Genomic DNA, 20,108 nt, shown 5'->3' on the forward strand with positions numbered 1-20,108 from the left:
GGCGGGCCACATTGTCCGCATTCTCGACACAAGACTCCCAAAACAAGCGCTCTACTAGGAATCCTACACGGCAAGTGAGCCGCAGGTGGGCAGAGGGAACGTTTCAAGGACATCCTCAAAGCCTCCTTGATAAAGTGCAACATCCCCACCGACACCTGGGAATCTCTTGCCAAAGAGCGCCCTAAGTGGAGGAAGAGCATCCGGGAGGGCGCTGAGCACCTCGAGTCTCGCCGCCGAGAACATGCAGAAAACAAGCGCAGGCAGCGGAAGGAGCGTGCGGCAAACCAGACTCCCCACCCACCCTTTCCTTTAACCACTGTCTGCCCCAGCTGTGACAGAGACTGTAATTCCTGTATTGGACTGAACAGCCACCTGAGAACTCACATTTAGAGTGGAAGCAAGTCTTCCTCGATTTCGAGGGGCTGCCTCTGGTGATGACTGGAGCAGTGGTTAATCACGCCCATCCACCACGTGACCCCGCGGCCCAATCCGCTCACTAGAGCAGCTGTCAATCACACGCAACCGCAGCCAGCCATGTCCCAGCACAAGGAGGTGCAATTCATCAGTTCCAACACCAGCAGCAGAGTGGCGCAGCGGAAGCGTGCTGGGCCCATAACCCAGAGGTCGATGGATCGAAACCATCCTCTGCTAAAGGCAACTTTTAATGTGGTTGCAGCCAACACTTGCACTGCAATTAATCCCAGCCTTGACAAGGATGCATCTCTAAAATCATTCTCTTTCAATTAATTTGAGGAGCTTTGGCTGATAGAGCACACTCATAAAATATGAGCTTGATATTAAAAGTCTTATTGTTTCCTCTTCTTTTACTAAATAAGTTTTGCTGATCTGCAAGCAAATCGGAATATGATGCTGTGGCAATAACTGCGATCTGGCTCAAAGGGCAGGCGTGGGCCGTAAATATAGCTGGATATCGGGTGTACATGAATGGTAGCAGTTGGGGTGGCAGTATTGGTTAAGGACAATGTTAGTGTTGACGAGAGAGGATGTCCTGTAAATATTGCAGGATACAGGCTGTTGGGCCTTCGGCCGCCGGAGGAAGACAGTGTTCCAAGATCAGGCCTTCAAATCTGGCACCAAGCTCATGGTATACAGGGCTGTAGTGATATCCGGCCTCCTGGGTGGCTCAGAGACATGGACCATACACAGCAATCACCTCAAATCGCTGGAGAAATACCACAACATCCTGCAAATCCCCTGGGAGGATAGACGCTTCAACGTCAGTGCTCTCGATCAAGCCAACATCCCCAGCATCGAAGCACTGACCACACTCGACCAGCTCCATTGGGCGGGCCACATTGTCCGCATTCTCGACACAAGACTCCCAAAACAAGCGCTCTACTAGGAATCCTACACGGCAAGTGAGCCGCAGGTGGGCAGAGGGAACGTTTCAAGGACATCCTCAAAGCCTCCTTGATAAAGTGCAACATCCCCACCGACACCTGGGAATCTCTTGCCAAAGAGCGCCCTAAGTGGAGGAAGAGCATCCGGGAGGGCGCTGAGCACCTCGAGTCTCGCCGCCGAGAACATGCAGAAAACAAGCGCAGGCAGCGGAAGGAGCGTGCGGCAAACCAGACTCCCCACCCACCCTTTCCTTTAACCACTGTCTGCCCCAGCTGTGACAGAGACTGTAATTCCTGTATTGGACTGAACAGCCACCTGAGAACTCACTTTTCGAGTGGAAGCAAGTCTTCCTCGATTTCGAGGGGCTGCCTCTGGTGATGACTGGAGCAGTGGTTAATCACTCCCATCCACCACGTGACCCCGCGGCCCAATCCGCTCACTAGAGCAGCTGTCAATCACACGCAACCGCAGCCAGCCATGTCCAAGCACAAGGAGGTGCAATTCATCAGTTCCAACTCCAGCAGCAGAGTGGCGCAGCGGAAGCGTGCTGGGCCCATAACCCAGAGGTCGATGGATCGAAACCATCCTCTGCTAAAGGCAACTTTTAATGTGGTTGCAGCCAACACTTGCACTGCAACGAATCCCAGCCTTGACAAGGATGCATCTCTAAAATCATTCTCTTTCAATTAATTTGAGGAGCTTTGGCTGACAGAGCACACTCATAAAATATGAGCTTGATATTAAAAGTCTTATTGTTTCCTCTTCTTTTACTAAATAAGTTTTGCTGATCTGCAAGCAAATCGGAATATGATGCTGTGGCAATAACTGCGATCTGGCTCAAAGGGCAGGCGTGGGCCGTAAATATAGCTGGATATCGGGTGTACATGAATGGTAGCAGTTGGGGTGGCAGTATTGGTTAAGGACAATGTTAGTGTTGACGAGAGAGGATGTCCTGTAAATATTGCAGGATACAGGCTGTTGGGCCTTCGGCCGCCGGAGGAAGACAGTGTTCCAAGATCAGGCCTTCAAATCTGGCACCAAGCTCATGGTATACAGGGCTGTAGTGATATCCGGCCTCCTGGGTGGCTCAGAGACATGGACCATACACAGCAATCACCTCAAATCGCTGGAGAAATACCACAACATCCTGCAAATCCCCTGGGAGGATAGACGCTTCAACGTCAGTGCTCTCGATCAAGCCAACATCCCCAGCATCGAAGCACTGACCACACTCGACCAGCTCCATTGGGCGGGCCACATTGTCCGCATTCTCGACACAAGACTCCCAAAACAAGCGCTCTACTAGGAATCCTACACGGCAAGTGAGCCGCAGGTGGGCAGAGGGAACGTTTCAAGGACATCCTCAAAGCCTCCTTGATAAAGTGCAACATCCCCACCGACACCTGGGAATCTCTTGCCAAAGAGCGCCCTAAGTGGAGGAAGAGCATCCGGGAGGGCGCTGAGCACCTCGAGTCTCGCCGCCGAGAACATGCAGAAAACAAGCGCAGGCAGCGGAAGGAGCGTGCGGCAAACCAGACTCCCCACCCACCCTTTCCTTTAACCACTGTCTGCCCCAGCTGTGACAGAGACTGTAATTCCTGTATTGGACTGAACAGCCACCTGAGAACTCACATTTAGAGTGGAAGCAAGTCTTCCTCGATTTCGAGGGGCTGCCTCTGGTGATGACTGGAGCAGTGGTTAATCACGCCCATCCACCACGTGACCCCGCGGCCCAATCCGCTCACTAGAGCAGCTGTCAATCACACGCAACCGCAGCCAGCCATGTCCCAGCACAAGGAGGTGCAATTCATCAATCCCAACACCAGCAGCAGAGTGGCGCAGCGGAAGCGTGCTGGGCCCATAACCCAGAGGTCGATGGATCGAAACCATCCTCTGCTAAAGGCAACTTTTAATGTGGTTGCAGCCAACACTTGCACTGCAATTAATCCCAGCCTTGACAAGGATGCATCTCTAAAATCATTCTCTTTCAATTAATTTGAGGAGCTTTGGCTGATAGAGCACACTCATAAAATATGAGCTTGATATTAAAAGTCTTATTGTTTCCTCTTCTTTTACTAAATAAGTTTTGCTGATCTGCAAGCAAATCGGAATATGATGCTGTGGCAATAACTGCGATCTGGCTCAAAGGGCAGGCGTGGGCCGTAAATATAGCTGGATATCGGGTGTACATGAATGGTAGCAGTTGGGGTGGCAGTATTGGTTAAGGACAATGTTAGTGTTGACGAGAGAGGATGTCCTGTAAATATTGCAGGATACAGGCTGTTGGGCCTTCGGCCGCCGGAGGAAGACAGTGTTCCAAGATCAGGCCTTCAAATCTGGCACCAAGCTCATGGTATACAGGGCTGTAGTGATATCCGGCCTCCTGGGTGGCTCAGAGACATGGACCATACACAGCAATCACCTCAAATCACTGGAGAAATACCACAACATCCTGCAAATCCCCTGGGAGGATAGACGCTTCAACGTCAGTGCTCTCGATCAAGCCAACATCCCCAGCATCGAAGCACTGACCACACTCGACCAGCTCCATTGGGCGGGCCACATTGTCCGCATTCTCGACACAAGACTCCCAAAACAAGCGCTCTACTAGGAATCCTACACGGCAAGTGAGCCGCAGGTGGGCAGAGGGAACGTTTCAAGGACATCCTCAAAGCCTCCTTGATAAAGTGCAACATCCCCACCGACACCTGGGAATCTCTTGCCAAAGAGCGCCCTAAGTGGAGGAAGAGCATCCGGGAGGGCGCTGAGCACCTCGAGTCTCGCCGCCGAGAACATGCAGAAAACAAGCGCAGGCAGCGGAAGGAGCGTGCGGCAAACCAGACTCCCCACCCACCCTTTCCTTTAACCACTGTCTGCCCCAGCTGTGACAGAGACTGTAATTCCTGTATTGGACTGAACAGCCACCTGAGAACTCACATTTAGAGTGGAAGCAAGTCTTCCTCGATTTCGAGGGGCTGCCTCTGGTGATGACTGGAGCAGTGGTTAATCACGCCCATCCACCACGTGACCCCGCGGCCCAATCCGCTCACTAGAGCAGCTGTCAATCACACGCAACCGCAGCCAGCCATGTCCCAGCACAAGGAGGTGCAATTCATCAATCCCAACACCAGCAGCAGAGTGGCGCAGCGGAAGCGTGCTGGGCCCATAACCCAGAGGTCGATGGATCGAAACCATCCTCTGCTAAAGGCAACTTTTAATGTGGTTGCAGCCAACACTTGCACTGCAATTAATCCCAGCCTTGACAAGGATGCATCTCTAAAATCATTCTCTTTCAATTAATTTGAGGAGCTTTGGCTGATAGAGCACACTCATAAAATATGAGCTTGATATTAAAAGTCTTATTGTTTCCTCTTCTTTTACTAAATAAGTTTTGCTGATCTGCAAGCAAATCGGAATATGATGCTGTGGCAATAACTGCGATCTGGCTCAAAGGGCAGGCGTGGGCCGTAAATATAGCTGGATATCGGGTGTACATGAATGGTAGCAGTTGGGGTGGCAGTATTGGTTAAGGACAATGTTAGTGTTGACGAGAGAGGATGTCCTGTAAATATTGCAGGATACAGGCTGTTGGGCCTTCGGCCGCCGGAGGAAGACAGTGTTCCAAGATCAGGCCTTCAAATCTGGCACCAAGCTCATGGTATACAGGGCTGTAGTGATATCCGGCCTCCTGGGTGGCTCAGAGACATGGACCATATACAGCAATCACCTCAAATCACTGGAGAAATACCACAACATCCTGCAAATCCCCTGGGAGGATAGACGCTTCAACGTCAGTGCTCTCGATCAAGCCAACATCCCCAGCATCGAAGCACTGACCACACTCGACCAGCTCCATTGGGCGGGCCACATTGTCCGCATTCTCGACACAAGACTCCCAAAACAAGCGCTCTACTAGGAATCCTACACGGCAAGTGAGCCGCAGGTGGGCAGAGGGAACGTTTCAAGGACATCCTCAAAGCCTCCTTGATAAAGTGCAACATCCCCACCGACACCTGGGAATCTCTTGCCAAAGAGCGCCCTAAGTGGAGGAAGAGCATCCGGGAGGGCGCTGAGCACCTCGAGTCTCGCCGCCGAGAACATGCAGAAAACAAGCGCAGGCAGCGGAAGGAGCGTGCGGCAAACCAGACTCCCCACCCACCCTTTCCTTTAACCACTGTCTGCCCCAGCTGTGACAGAGACTGTAATTCCTGTATTGGACTGAACAGCCACCTGAGAACTCACTCTTCGAGTGGAAGCAAGTCTTCCTCGATTTCGAGGGGCTGCCTCTGGTGATGACTGGAGCAGTGGTTAATCACTCCCATCCACCACGTGACCCCGCGGCCCAATCCGCTCACTAGAGCAGCTGTCAATCACACGCAACCGCAGCCAGCCATGTCCAAGCACAAGGAGGTGCAATTCATCAGTTCCAACACCAGCAGCAGAGTGGCGCAGCGGAAGCGTGCTGGGCCCATAACCCAGAGGTCGATGGATCGAAACCATCCTCTGCTAAAGGCAACTTTTAATGTGGTTGCAGCCAACACTTGCACTGCAACGAATCCCAGCCTTGACAAGGATGCATCTCTAAAATCATTCTCTTTCAATTAATTTGAGGAGCTTTGGCTGACAGAGCACACTCATAAAATATGAGCTTGATATTAAAAGTCTTATTGTTTCCTCTTCTTTTACTAAATAAGTTTTGCTGATCTGCAAGCAAATCGGAATATGATGCTGTGGCAATAACTGCGATCTGGCTCAAAGGGCAGGCGTGGGCCGTAAATATAGCTGGATATCGGGTGTACATGAATGGTAGCAGTTGGGGTGGCAGTATTGGTTAAGGACAATGTTAGTGTTGACGAGAGAGGATGTCCTGTAAATATTGCAGGATACAGGCTGTTGGGCCTTCGGCCGCCGGAGGAAGACAGTGTTCCAAGATCAGGCCTTCAAATCTGGCACCAAGCTCATGGTATACAGGGCTGTAGTGATATCCGGCCTCCTGGGTGGCTCAGAGACATGGACCATACACAGCAATCACCTCAAATCGCTGGAGAAATACCACAACATCCTGCAAATCCCCTGGGAGGATAGACGCTTCAACGTCAGTGCTCTCGATCAAGCCAACATCCCCAGCATCGAAGCACTGACCACACTCGACCAGCTCCATTGGGCGGGCCACATTGTCCGCATTCTCGACACAAGACTCCCAAAACAAGCGCTCTACTAGGAATCCTACACGGCAAGTGAGCCGCAGGTGGGCAGAGGGAACGTTTCAAGGACATCCTCAAAGCCTCCTTGATAAAGTGCAACATCCCCACCGACACCTGGGAATCTCTTGCCAAAGAGCGCCCTAAGTGGAGGAAGAGCATCCGGGAGGGCGCTGAGCACCTCGAGTCTCGCCGCCGAGAACATGCAGAAAACAAGCGCAGGCAGCGGAAGGAGCGTGCGGCAAACCAGACTCCCCACCCACCCTTTCCTTTAACCACTGTCTGCCCCAGCTGTGACAGAGACTGTAATTCCTGTATTGGACTGAACAGCCACCTGAGAACTCACATTTAGAGTGGAAGCAAGTCTTCCTCGATTTCGAGGGGCTGCCTCTGGTGATGACTGGAGCAGTGGTTAATCACGCCCATCCACCACGTGACCCCGCGGCCCAATCCGCTCACTAGAGCAGCTGTCAATCACACGCAACCGCAGCCAGCCATGTCCCAGCACAAGGAGGTGCAATTCATCAGTCCCAACACCAGCAGCAGAGTGGCGCAGCGGAAGCGTGCTGGGCCCATAACCCAGAGGTCGATGGATCGAAACCATCCTCTGCTAAAGGCAACTTTTAATGTGGTTGCAGCCAACACTTGCACTGCAATTAATCCCAGCCTTGACAAGGATGCATCTCTAAAATCATTCTCTTTCAATTAATTTGAGGAGCTTTGGCTGATAGAGCACACTCATAAAATATGAGCTTGATATTAAAAGTCTTATTGTTTCCTCTTCTTTTACTAAATAAGTTTTGCTGATCTGCAAGCAAATCGGAATATGATGCTGTGGCAATAACTGCGATCTGGCTCAAAGGGCAGGCGTGGGCCGTAAATATAGCTGGATATCGGGTGTACATGAATGGTAGCAGTTGGGGTGGCAGTATTGGTTAAGGACAATGTTAGTGTTGACGAGAGAGGATGTCCTGTAAATATTGCAGGATACAGGCTGTTGGGCCTTCGGCCGCCGGAGGAAGACAGTGTTCCAAGATCAGGCCTTCAAATCTGGCACCAAGCTCATGGTATACAGGGCTGTAGTGATATCCGGCCTCCTGGGTGGCTCAGAGACATGGACCATACACAGCAATCACCTCAAATCACTGGAGAAATACCACAACATCCTGCAAATCCCCTGGGAGGATAGACGCTTCAACGTCAGTGCTCTCGATCAAGCCAACATCCCCAGCATCGAAGCACTGACCACACTCGACCAGCTCCATTGGGCGGGCCACATTGTCCGCATTCTCGACACAAGACTCCCAAAACAAGCGCTCTACTAGGAATCCTACACGGCAAGTGAGCCGCAGGTGGGCAGAGGGAACGTTTCAAGGACATCCTCAAAGCCTCCTTGATAAAGTGCAACATCCCCACCGACACCTGGGAATCTCTTGCCAAAGAGCGCCCTAAGTGGAGGAAGAGCATCCGGGAGGGCGCTGAGCACCTCGAGTCTCGCCGCCGAGAACATGCAGAAAACAAGCGCAGGCAGCGGAAGGAGCGTGCGGCAAACCAGACTCCCCACCCACCCTTTCCTTTAACCACTGTCTGCCCCAGCTGTGACAGAGACTGTAATTCCTGTATTGGACTGAACAGCCACCTGAGAACTCACTCTTCGAGTGGAAGCAAGTCTTCCTCGATTTCGAGGGGCTGCCTCTGGTGATGACTGGAGCAGTGGTTAATCACTCCCATCCACCACGTGACCCCGCGGCCCAATCCGCTCACTAGAGCAGCTGTCAATCACACGCAACCGCAGCCAGCCATGTCCAAGCACAAGGAGGTGCAATTCATCAGTTCCAACACCAGCAGCAGAGTGGCGCAGCGGAAGCGTGCTGGGCCCATAACCCAGAGGTCGATGGATCGAAACCATCCTCTGCTAAAGGCAACTTTTAATGTGGTTGCAGCCAACACTTGCACTGCAACGAATCCCAGCCTTGACAAGGATGCATCTCTAAAATCATTCTCTTTCAATTAATTTGAGGAGCTTTGGCTGACAGAGCACACTCATAAAATATGAGCTTGATATTAAAAGTCTTATTGTTTCCTCTTCTTTTACTAAATAAGTTTTGCTGATCTGCAAGCAAATCGGAATATGATGCTGTGGCAATAACTGCGATCTGGCTCAAAGGGCAGGCGTGGGCCGTAAATATAGCTGGATATCGGGTGTACATGAATGGTAGCAGTTGGGGTGGCAGTATTGGTTAAGGACAATGTTAGTGTTGACGAGAGAGGATGTCCTGTAAATATTGCAGGATACAGGCTGTTGGGCCTTCGGCCGCCGGAGGAAGACAGTGTTCCAAGATCAGGCCTTCAAATCTGGCACCAAGCTCATGGTATACAGGGCTGTAGTGATATCCGGCCTCCTGGGTGGCTCAGAGACATGGACCATACACAGCAATCACCTCAAATCGCTGGAGAAATACCACAACATCCTGCAAATCCCCTGGGAGGATAGACGCTTCAACGTCAGTGCTCTCGATCAAGCCAACATCCCCAGCATCGAAGCACTGACCACACTCGACCAGCTCCATTGGGCGGGCCACATTGTCCGCATTCTCGACACAAGACTCCCAAAACAAGCGCTCTACTAGGAATCCTACACGGCAAGTGAGCCGCAGGTGGGCAGAGGGAACGTTTCAAGGACATCCTCAAAGCCTCCTTGATAAAGTGCAACATCCCCACCGACACCTGGGAATCTCTTGCCAAAGAGCGCCCTAAGTGGAGGAAGAGCATCCGGGAGGGCGCTGAGCACCTCGAGTCTCGCCGCCGAGAACATGCAGAAAACAAGCGCAGGCAGCGGAAGGAGCGTGCGGCAAACCAGACTCCCCACCCACCCTTTCCTTTAACCACTGTCTGCCCCAGCTGTGACAGAGACTGTAATTCCTGTATTGGACTGAACAGCCACCTGAGAACTCACATTTAGAGTGGAAGCAAGTCTTCCTCGATTTCGAGGGGCTGCCTCTGGTGATGACTGGAGCAGTGGTTAATCACGCCCATCCACCACGTGACCCCGCGGCCCAATCCGCTCACTAGAGCAGCTGTCAATCACACGCAACCGCAGCCAGCCATGTCCCAGCACAAGGAGGTGCAATTCATCAGTCCCAACACCAGCAGCAGAGTGGCGCAGCGGAAGCGTGCTGGGCCCATAACCCAGAGGTCGATGGATCGAAACCATCCTCTGCTAAAGGCAACTTTTAATGTGGTTGCAGCCAACACTTGCACTGCAACTAATCCCAGCCTTGACAAGGATGCATCTCTAAAATCATTCTCTTTCAATTAATTTGAGGAGCTTTGGCTGATAGAGCACACTCATAAAATATGAGCTTGATATTAAAAGTCTTATTGTTTCCTCTTCTTTTACTAAATAAGTTTTGCTGATCTGCAAGCAAATCGGAATATGATGCTGTGGCAATAACTGCGATCTGGCTCAAAGGGCAGGCGTGGGCCGTAAATATAGCTGGATATCGGGTGTACATGAATGGTAGCAGTTGGGGTGGCAGTATTGGTTAAGGACAATGTTAGTGTTGACGAGAGAGGATGTCCTGTAAATATTGCAGGATACAGGCTGTTGGGCCTTCGGCCGCCGGAGGAAGACAGTGTTCCAAGATCAGGCCTTCAAATCTGGCACCAAGCTCATGGTATACAGGGCTGTAGTGATATCCGGCCTCCTGGGTGGCTCAGAGACATGGACCATACACAGCAATCACCTCAAATCACTGGAGAAATACCACAACATCCTGCAAATCCCCTGGGAGGATAGACGCTTCAACGTCAGTGCTCTCGATCAAGCCAACATCCCCAGCATCGAAGCACTGACCACACTCGACCAGCTCCATTGGGCGGGCCACATTGTCCGCATTCTCGACACAAGACTCCCAAAACAAGCGCTCTACTAGGAATCCTACACGGCAAGTGAGCCGCAGGTGGGCAGAGGGAACGTTTCAAGGACATCCTCAAAGCCTCCTTGATAAAGTGCAACATCCCCACCGACACCTGGGAATCTCTTGCCAAAGAGCGCCCTAAGTGGAGGAAGAGCATCCGGGAGGGCGCTGAGCACCTCGAGTCTCGCCGCCGAGAACATGCAGAAAACAAGCGCAGGCAGCGGAAGGAGCGTGCGGCAAACCAGACTCCCCACCCACCCTTTCCTTTAACCACTGTCTGCCCCAGCTGTGACAGAGACTGTAATTCCTGTATTGGACTGAACAGCCACCTGAGAACTCACTCTTCGAGTGGAAGCAAGTCTTCCTCGATTTCGAGGGGCTGCCTCTGGTGATGACTGGAGCAGTGGTTAATCACTCCCATCCACCACGTGACCCCGCGGCCCAATCCGCTCACTAGAGCAGCTGTCAATCACACGCAACCGCAGCCAGCCATGTCCAAGCACAAGGAGGTGCAATTCATCAGTTCCAACACCAGCAGCAGAGTGGCGCAGCGGAAGCGTGCTGGGCCCATAACCCAGAGGTCGATGGATCGAAACCATCCTCTGCTAAAGGCAACTTTTAATGTGGTTGCAGCCAACACTTGCACTGCAACGAATCCCAGCCTTGACAAGGATGCATCTCTAAAATCATTCTCTTTCAATTAATTTGAGGAGCTTTGGCTGACAGAGCACACTCATAAAATATGAGCTTGATATTAAAAGTCTTATTGTTTCCTCTTCTTTTACTAAATAAGTTTTGCTGATCTGCAAGCAAATCGGAATATGATGCTGTGGCAATAACTGCGATCTGGCTCAAAGGGCAGGCGTGGGCCGTAAATATAGCTGGATATCGGGTGTACATGAATGGTAGCAGTTGGGGTGGCAGTATTGGTTAAGGACAATGTTAGTGTTGACGAGAGAGGATGTCCTGTAAATATTGCAGGATACAGGCTGTTGGGCCTTCGGCCGCCGGAGGAAGACAGTGTTCCAAGATCAGGCCTTCAAATCTGGCACCAAGCTCATGGTATACAGGGCTGTAGTGATATCCGGCCTCCTGGGTGGCTCAGAGACATGGACCATACACAGCAATCACCTCAAATCGCTGGAGAAATACCACAACATCCTGCAAATCCCCTGGGAGGATAGACGCTTCAACGTCAGTGCTCTCGATCAAGCCAACATCCCCAGCATCGAAGCACTGACCACACTCGACCAGCTCCATTGGGCGGGCCACATTGTCCGCATTCTCGACACAAGACTCCCAAAACAAGCGCTCTACTAGGAATCCTACACGGCAAGTGAGCCGCAGGTGGGCAGAGGGAACGTTTCAAGGACATCCTCAAAGCCTCCTTGATAAAGTGCAACATCCCCACCGACACCTGGGAATCTCTTGCCAAAGAGCGCCCTAAGTGGAGGAAGAGCATCCGGGAGGGCGCTGAGCACCTCGAGTCTCGCCGCCGAGAACATGCAGAAAACAAGCGCAGGCAGCGGAAGGAGCGTGCGGCAAACCAGACTCCCCACCCACCCTTTCCTTTAACCACTGTCTGCCCCAGCTGTGACAGAGACTGTAATTCCTGTATTGGACTGAACAGCCACCTGAGAACTCACTTTTCGAGTGGAAGCAAGTCTTCCTCGATTTCGAGGGGCTGCCTCTGGTGATGACTGGAGCAGTGGTTAATCACTCCCATCCACCACGTGACCCCGCGGCCCAATCCGCTCACTAGAGCAGCTGTCAATCACACGCAACCGCAGCCAGCCATGTCCAAGCACAAGGAGGTGCAATTCATCAGTTCCAACTCCAGCAGCAGAGTGGCGCAGCGGAAGCGTGCTGGGCCCATAACCCAGAGGTCGATGGATCGAAACCATCCTCTGCTAAAGGCAACTTTTAATGTGGTTGCAGCCAACACTTGCACTGCAACGAATCCCAGCCTTGACAAGGATGCATCTCTAAAATCATTCTCTTTCAATTAATTTGAGGAGCTTTGGCTGACAGAGCACACTCATAAAATATGAGCTTGATATTAAAAGTCTTATTGTTTCCTCTTCTTTTACTAAATAAGTTTTGCTGATCTGCAAGCAAATCGGAATATGATGCTGTGGCAATAACTGCGATCTGGCTCAAAGGGCAGGCGTGGGCCGTAAATATAGCTGGATATCGGGTGTACATGAATGGTAGCAGTTGGGGTGGCAGTATTGGTTAAGGACAATGTTAGTGTTGACGAGAGAGGATGTCCTGTAAATATTGCAGGATACAGGCTGTTGGGCCTTCGGCCGCCGGAGGAAGACAGTGTTCCAAGATCAGGCCTTCAAATCTGGCACCAAGCTCATGGTATACAGGGCTGTAGTGATATCCGGCCTCCTGGGTGGCTCAGAGACATGGACCATACACAGCAATCACCTCAAATCGCTGGAGAAATACCACAACATCCTGCAAATCCCCTGGGAGGATAGACGCTTCAACGTCAGTGCTCTCGATCAAGCCAACATCCCCAGCATCGAAGCACTGACCACACTCGACCAGCTCCATTGGGCGGGCCACATTGTCCGCATTCTCGACACAAGACTCCCAAAACAAGCGCTCTACTAGGAATCCTACACGGCAAGTGAGCCGCAGGTGGGCAGAGGGAACGTTTCAAGGACATCCTCAAAGCCTCCTTGATAAAGTGCAACATCCCCACCGACACCTGGGAATCTCTTGCCAAAGAGCGCCCTAAGTGGAGGAAGAGCATCCGGGAGGGCGCTGAGCACCTCGAGTCTCGCCGCCGAGAACATGCAGAAAACAAGCGCAGGCAGCGGAAGGAGCGTGCGGCAAACCAGACTCCCCACCCACCCTTTCCTTTAACCACTGTCTGCCCCAGCTGTGACAGAGACTGTAATTCCTGTATTGGACTGAACAGCCACCTGAGAACTCACATTTAGAGTGGAAGCAAGTCTTCCTCGATTTCGAGGGGCTGCCTCTGGTGATGACTGGAGCAGTGGTTAATCACGCCCATCCACCACGTGACCCCGCGGCCCAATCCGCTCACTAGAGCAGCTGTCAATCACACGCAACCGCAGCCAGCCATGTCCCAGCACAAGGAGGTGCAATTCATCAGTTCCAACACCAGCAGCAGAGTGGCGCAGCGGAAGCGTGCTGGGCCCATAACCCAGAGGTCGATGGATCGAAACCATCCTCTGCTAAAGGCAACTTTTAATGTGGTTGCAGCCAACACTTGCACTGCAATTAATCCCAGCCTTGACAAGGATGCATCTCTAAAATCATTCTCTTTCAATTAATTTGAGGAGCTTTGGCTGATAGAGCACACTCATAAAATATGAGCTTGATATTAAAAGTCTTATTGTTTCCTCTTCTTTTACTAAATAAGTTTTGCTGATCTGCAAGCAAATCGGAATATGATGCTGTGGCAATAACTGCGATCTGGCTCAAAGGGCAGGCGTGGGCCGTAAATATAGCTGGATATCGGGTGTACATGAATGGTAGCAGTTGGGGTGGCAGTATTGGTTAAGGACAATGTTAGTGTTGACGAGAGAGGATGTCCTGTAAATATTGCAGGATACAGGCTGTTGGGCCTTCGGCCGCCGGAGGAAGACAGTGTTCCAAGATCAGGCCTTCAAATCTGGCACCAAGCTCATGGTATACAGGGCTGTAGTGATATCCGGCCTCCTGGGTGGCTCAGAGACATGGACCATACACAGCAATCACCTCAAATCACTGGAGAAATACCACAACATCCTGCAAATCCCCTGGGAGGATAGACGCTTCAACGTCAGTGCTCTCGATCAAGCCAACATCCCCAGCATCGAAGCACTGACCACACTCGACCAGCTCCATTGGGCGGGCCACATTGTCCGCATTCTCGACACAAGACTCCCAAAACAAGCGCTCTACTAGGAATCCTACACGGCAAGTGAGCCGCAGGTGGGCAGAGGGAACGTTTCAAGGACATCCTCAAAGCCTCCTTGATAAAGTGCAACATCCCCACCGACACCTGGGAATCTCTTGCCAAAGAGCGCCCTAAGTGGAGGAAGAGCATCCGGGAGGGCGCTGAGCACCTCGAGTCTCGCCGCCGAGAACATGCAGAAAACAAGCGCAGGCAGCGGAAGGAGCGTGCGGCAAACCAGACTCCCCACCCACCCTTTCCTTTAACCACTGTCTGCCCCAGCTGTGACAGAGACTGTAATTCCTGTATTGGACTGAACAGCCACCTGAGAACTCACTTTTCGAGTGGAAGCAAGTCTTCCTCGATTTCGAGGGGCTGCCTCTGGTGATGACTGGAGCAGTGGTTAATCACTCCCATCCACCACGTGACCCCGCGGCCCAATCCGCTCACTAGAGCAGCTGTCAATCACACGCAACCGCAGCCAGCCATGTCCAAGCACAAGGAGGTGCAATTCATCAGTTCCAACACCAGCAGCAGAGTGGCGCAGCGGAAGCGTGCTGGGCCCATAACCCAGAGGTCGATGGATCGAAACCATCCTCTGCTAAAGGCAACTTTTAATGTGGTTGCAGCCAACACTTGCACTGCAACGAATCCCAGCCTTGACAAGGATGCATCTCTAAAATCATTCTCTTTCAATTAATTTGAGGAGCTTTGGCTGACAGAGCACACTCATAAAATATGAGCTTGATATTAAAAGTCTTATTGTTTCCTCTTCTTTTACTAAATAAGTTTTGCTGATCTGCAAGCAAATCGGAATATGATGCTGTGGCAATAACTGCGATCTGGCTCAAAGGGCAGGCGTGGGCCGTAAATATAGCTGGATATCGGGTGTACATGAATGGTAGCAGTTGGGGTGGCAGTATTGGTTAAGGACAATGTTAGTGTTGACGAGAGAGGATGTCCTGTAAATATTGCAGGATACAGGCTGTTGGGCCTTCGGCCGCCGGAGGAAGACAGTGTTCCAAGATCAGGCCTTCAAATCTGGCACCAAGCTCATGGTATACAGGGCTGTAGTGATATCCGGCCTCCTGGGTGGCTCAGAGACATGGACCATACACAGCAATCACCTCAAATCGCTGGAGAAATACCACAACATCCTGCAAATCCCCTGGGAGGATAGACGCTTCAACGTCAGTGCTCTCGATCAAGCCAACATCCCCAGCATCGAAGCACTGACCACACTCGACCAGCTCCATTGGGCGGGCCACATTGTCCGCATTCTCGACACAAGACTCCCAAAACAAGCGCTCTACTAGGAATCCTACACGGCAAGTGAGCCGCAGGTGGGCAGAGGGAACGTTTCAAGGACATCCTCAAAGCCTCCTTGATAAAGTGCAACATCCCCACCGACACCTGGGAATCTCTTGCCAAAGAGCGCCCTAAGTGGAGGAAGAGCATCCGGGAGGGCGCTGAGCACCTCGAGTCTCGCCGCCGAGAACATGCAGAAAACAAGCGCAGGCAGCGGAAGGAGCGTGCGGCAAACCAGACTCCCCACCCACCCTTTCCTTTAACCACTGTCTGCCCCAGCTGTGACAGAGACTGTAATTCCTGTATTGGACTGAACAGCCACCTGAGAACTCACATTTAGAGTGGAAGCAAGTCTTCCTCGATTTCGAGGGGCTGCCTCTGGTGATGACTGGAGCAGTGGTTAATCACGCCCATCCACCACGTGACCCCGCGGCCCAATCCGCTCACTAGAGCAGCTGTCAATCACACGCAACCGCAGCCAGCCATGTCCCAGCACAAGGAGGTGCAATTCATCAATCCCAACACCAGCAGCAGAGTGGCGCAGCGGAAGCGTGCTGGGCCCATAACCCAGAGGTCGATGGATCGAAACCATCCTCTGCTAAAGGCAACTTTTAATGTGGTTGCAGCCAACACTTGCACTGCAATTAATCCCAGCCTTGACAAGGATGCATCTCTAAAATCATTCTCTTTCAATTAATTTGAGGAGCTTTGGCTGATAGAGCACACTCATAAAATATGAGCTTGATATTAAAAGTCTTATTGTTTCCTCTTCTTTTACTAAATAAGTTTTGCTGATCTGCAAGCAAATCGGAATATGATGCTGTGGCAATAACTGCGATCTGGCTCAAAGGGCAGGCGTGGGCCGTAAATATAGCTGGATATCGGGTGTACATGAATGGTAGCAGTTGGGGTGGCAGTATTGGTTAAGGACAATGTTAGTGTTGACGAGAGAGGATGTCCTGTAAATATTGCAGGATACAGGCTGTTGGGCCTTCGGCCGCCGGAGGAAGACAGTGTTCCAAGATCAGGCCTTCAAATCTGGCACCAAGCTCATGGTATACAGGGCTGTAGTGATATCCGGCCTCCTGGGTGGCTCAGAGACATGGACCATATACAGCAATCACCTCAAATCACTGGAGAAATACCACAACATCCTGCAAATCCCCTGGGAGGATAGACGCTTCAACGTCAGTGCTCTCGATCAAGCCAACATCCCCAGCATCGAAGCACTGACCACACTCGACCAGCTCCATTGGGCGGGCCACATTGTCCGCATTCTCGACACAAGACTCCCAAAACAAGCGCTCTACTAGGAATCCTACACGGCAAGTGAGCCGCAGGTGGGCAGAGGGAACGTTTCAAGGACATCCTCAAAGCCTCCTTGATAAAGTGCAACATCCCCACCGACACCTGGGAATCTCTTGCCAAAGAGCGCCCTAAGTGGAGGAAGAGCATCCGGGAGGGCGCTGAGCACCTCGAGTCTCGCCGCCGAGAACATGCAGAAAACAAGCGCAGGCAGCGGAAGGAGCGTGCGGCAAACCAGACTCCCCACCCACCCTTTCCTTTAACCACTGTCTGCCCCAGCTGTGACAGAGACTGTAATTCCTGTATTGGACTGAACAGCCACCTGAGAACTCACTCTTCGAGTGGAAGCAAGTCTTCCTCGATTTCGAGGGGCTGCCTCTGGTGATGACTGGAGCAGTGGTTAATCACTCCCATCCACCACGTGACCCCGCGGCCCAATCCGCTCACTAGAGCAGCTGTCAATCACACGCAACCGCAGCCAGCCATGTCCAAGCACAAGGAGGTGCAATTCATCAGTTCCAACACCAGCAGCAGAGTGGCGCAGCGGAAGCGTGCTGGGCCCATAACCCAGAGGTCGATGGATCGAAACCATCCTCTGCTAAAGGCAACTTTTAATGTGGTTGCAGCCAACACTTGCACTGCAACGAATCCCAGCCTTGACAAGGATGCATCTCTAAAATCATTCTCTTTCAATTAATTTGAGGAGCTTTGGCTGACAGAGCACACTCATAAAATATGAGCTTGATATTAAAAGTCTTATTGTTTCCTCTTCTTTTACTAAATAAGTTTTGCTGATCTGCAAGCAAATCGGAATATGATGCTGTGGCAATAACTGCGATCTGGCTCAAAGGGCAGGCGTGGGCCGTAAATATAGCTGGATATCGGGTGTACATGAATGGTAGCAGTTGGGGTGGCAGTATTGGTTAAGGACAATGTTAGTGTTGACGAGAGAGGATGTCCTGTAAATATTGCAGGATACAGGCTGTTGGGCCTTCGGCCGCCGGAGGAAGACAGTGTTCCAAGATCAGGCCTTCAAATCTGGCACCAAGCTCATGGTATACAGGGCTGTAGTGATATCCGGCCTCCTGGGTGGCTCAGAGACATGGACCATACACAGCAATCACCTCAAATCGCTGGAGAAATACCACAACATCCTGCAAATCCCCTGGGAGGATAGACGCTTCAACGTCAGTGCTCTCGATCAAGCCAACATCCCCAGCATCGAAGCACTGACCACACTCGACCAGCTCCATTGGGCGGGCCACATTGTCCGCATTCTCGACACAAGACTCCCAAAACAAGCGCTCTACTAGGAATCCTACACGGCAAGTGAGCCGCAGGTGGGCAGAGGGAACGTTTCAAGGACATCCTCAAAGCCTCCTTGATAAAGTGCAACATCCCCACCGACACCTGGGAATCTCTTGCCAAAGAGCGCCCTAAGTGGAGGAAGAGCATCCGGGAGGGCGCTGAGCACCTCGAGTCTCGCCGCCGAGAACATGCAGAAAACAAGCGCAGGCAGCGGAAGGAGCGTGCGGCAAACCAGACTCCCCACCCACCCTTTCCTTTAACCACTGTCTGCCCCAGCTGTGACAGAGACTGTAATTCCTGTATTGGACTGAACAGCCACCTGAGAACTCACATTTAGAGTGGAAGCAAGTCTTCCTCGATTTCGAGGGGCTGCCTCTGGTGATGACTGGAGCAGTGGTTAATCACGCCCATCCACCACGTGACCCCGCGGCCCAATCCGCTCACTAGAGCAGCTGTCAATCACACGCAACCGCAGCCAGCCATGTCCCAGCACAAGGAGGTGCAATTCATCAGTCCCAACACCAGCAGCAGAGTGGCGCAGCGGAAGCGTGCTGGGCCCATAACCCAGAGGTCGATGGATCGAAACCATCCTCTGCTAAAGGCAACTTTTAATGTGGTTGCAGCCAACACTTGCACTGCAATTAATCCCAGCCTTGACAAGGATGCATCTCCAAAATCATTCTCTTTCAATTAATTTGAGGAGCTTTGGCTGATAGAGCACACTCATAAAATATGAGCTTGATATTAAAAGTCTTATTGTTTCCTCTTCTTTTACTAAATAAGTTTTGCTGATCTGCAAGCAAATCGGAATATGATGCTGTGGCAATAACTGGGATCTGGCTCAAAGGGCAGGCGTGGGCCGTAAATATAGCTGGATATCGGGTGTACATGAATGGTAGCAGTTGGGGTGGCAGTGTTGGTTAAGGACAATGTTAGTGTTGACGAGAGAGGATGTCCTGTAAATATTGCAGGATACAGGCTGTTGGGCCTTCGGCCGCCGGAGGAAGACAGTGTTCCAAGATCAGGCCTTCAAATCTGGCACCAAGCTCATGGTATACAGGGCTGTAGTGATATCCGGCCTCCTGGGTGGCTCAGAGACATGGACCATATACAGCAATCACCTCAAATCGCTGGAGAAATACCACAACATCCTGCAAATCCCCTGGGAGGATAGACGCTTCAACGTCAGTGCTCTCGATCAAGCCAACATCCCCAGCATCGAAGCACTGACCACACTCGACCAGCTCCATTGGGCGGGCCACATTGTCCGCATTCTCGACACAAGACTCCCAAAACAAGCGCTCTACTAGGAATCCTAGACGGCAAGTGAGCCGCAGGTGGGCAGAGGGAACGTTTCAAGGACATCCTCAAAGCCTCCTTGATAAAGTGCAACATCCCCACCGACACCTGGGAATCTCTTGCCAAAGAGCGCCCTAAGTGGAGGAAGAGCATCCGGGAGGGCGCTGAGCACCTCGAGTCTCGCCGCCGAGAACATGCAGAAAACAAGCGCAGGCAGCGGAAGGAGCGTGCGGCAAACCAGACTCCCCACCCACCCTTTCCTTTAACCACTGTCTGCCCCAGCTGTGACAGAGACTGTAATTCCTGTATTGGACTGAACAGCCACCTGAGAACTCACATTTAGAGTGGAAGCAAGTCTTCCTCGATTTCGAGGGGCTGCCTCTGGTGATGACTGGAGCAGTGGTTAATCACTCCCATCCACCACGTGACCCCGCGGCCCAATCCGCTCACTAGAGCAGCTGTCAATCACACGCAACCGCAGCCAGC

The 20,108-nt window shown here is 51.9% G+C and overlaps 15 non-coding genes across 15 annotated transcripts; all 15 read left to right on the top strand.

Moving 5' to 3' along the window:
* The first annotated feature begins 579 nt into the window (after positions 1 to 579).
* Positions 580 to 651, top strand: trnam-cau (transfer RNA methionine (anticodon CAU)). The gene has a single exon. It is a non-coding gene; the product is annotated as a tRNA-Met (tRNA).
* Positions 652 to 1,884: 1,233 nt separating this feature from the next.
* On the top strand, positions 1,885 to 1,956 carry trnam-cau (transfer RNA methionine (anticodon CAU)). The gene has a single exon. It is a non-coding gene; the product is annotated as a tRNA-Met (tRNA).
* Positions 1,957 to 3,189: 1,233 nt separating this feature from the next.
* Positions 3,190 to 3,261, top strand: trnam-cau (transfer RNA methionine (anticodon CAU)). The gene has a single exon. It is a non-coding gene; the product is annotated as a tRNA-Met (tRNA).
* Positions 3,262 to 4,494: 1,233 nt separating this feature from the next.
* On the top strand, positions 4,495 to 4,566 carry trnam-cau (transfer RNA methionine (anticodon CAU)). Its single transcript has one exon. It is a non-coding gene; the product is annotated as a tRNA-Met (tRNA).
* Positions 4,567 to 5,799: 1,233 nt separating this feature from the next.
* trnam-cau (transfer RNA methionine (anticodon CAU)) lies at positions 5,800 to 5,871 on the top strand. The gene has a single exon. It is a non-coding gene; the product is annotated as a tRNA-Met (tRNA).
* Positions 5,872 to 7,104: 1,233 nt separating this feature from the next.
* Positions 7,105 to 7,176, top strand: trnam-cau (transfer RNA methionine (anticodon CAU)). Its single transcript has one exon. It is a non-coding gene; the product is annotated as a tRNA-Met (tRNA).
* A 1,233-nt stretch (positions 7,177 to 8,409) lies between these two features.
* Positions 8,410 to 8,481, top strand: trnam-cau (transfer RNA methionine (anticodon CAU)). The gene has a single exon. It is a non-coding gene; the product is annotated as a tRNA-Met (tRNA).
* A 1,233-nt stretch (positions 8,482 to 9,714) lies between these two features.
* Positions 9,715 to 9,786, top strand: trnam-cau (transfer RNA methionine (anticodon CAU)). The gene has a single exon. It is a non-coding gene; the product is annotated as a tRNA-Met (tRNA).
* Positions 9,787 to 11,019: 1,233 nt separating this feature from the next.
* trnam-cau (transfer RNA methionine (anticodon CAU)) lies at positions 11,020 to 11,091 on the top strand. The gene has a single exon. It is a non-coding gene; the product is annotated as a tRNA-Met (tRNA).
* A 1,233-nt stretch (positions 11,092 to 12,324) lies between these two features.
* trnam-cau (transfer RNA methionine (anticodon CAU)) lies at positions 12,325 to 12,396 on the top strand. The gene has a single exon. It is a non-coding gene; the product is annotated as a tRNA-Met (tRNA).
* Positions 12,397 to 13,629: 1,233 nt separating this feature from the next.
* On the top strand, positions 13,630 to 13,701 carry trnam-cau (transfer RNA methionine (anticodon CAU)). Its single transcript has one exon. It is a non-coding gene; the product is annotated as a tRNA-Met (tRNA).
* A 1,233-nt stretch (positions 13,702 to 14,934) lies between these two features.
* trnam-cau (transfer RNA methionine (anticodon CAU)) lies at positions 14,935 to 15,006 on the top strand. Its single transcript has one exon. It is a non-coding gene; the product is annotated as a tRNA-Met (tRNA).
* A 1,233-nt stretch (positions 15,007 to 16,239) lies between these two features.
* trnam-cau (transfer RNA methionine (anticodon CAU)) lies at positions 16,240 to 16,311 on the top strand. The gene has a single exon. It is a non-coding gene; the product is annotated as a tRNA-Met (tRNA).
* A 1,233-nt stretch (positions 16,312 to 17,544) lies between these two features.
* Positions 17,545 to 17,616, top strand: trnam-cau (transfer RNA methionine (anticodon CAU)). Its single transcript has one exon. It is a non-coding gene; the product is annotated as a tRNA-Met (tRNA).
* Positions 17,617 to 18,849: 1,233 nt separating this feature from the next.
* On the top strand, positions 18,850 to 18,921 carry trnam-cau (transfer RNA methionine (anticodon CAU)). Its single transcript has one exon. It is a non-coding gene; the product is annotated as a tRNA-Met (tRNA).
* Positions 18,922 to 20,108: the final 1,187 nt, after the last annotated feature.

The sequence above is a fragment of the Pristiophorus japonicus genome, unplaced genomic scaffold (genome assembly GCF_044704955.1).
Source record: "Pristiophorus japonicus isolate sPriJap1 unplaced genomic scaffold, sPriJap1.hap1 HAP1_SCAFFOLD_539, whole genome shotgun sequence".
Classification (NCBI taxonomy): Eukaryota; Metazoa; Chordata; class Chondrichthyes; family Pristiophoridae; genus Pristiophorus; species Pristiophorus japonicus.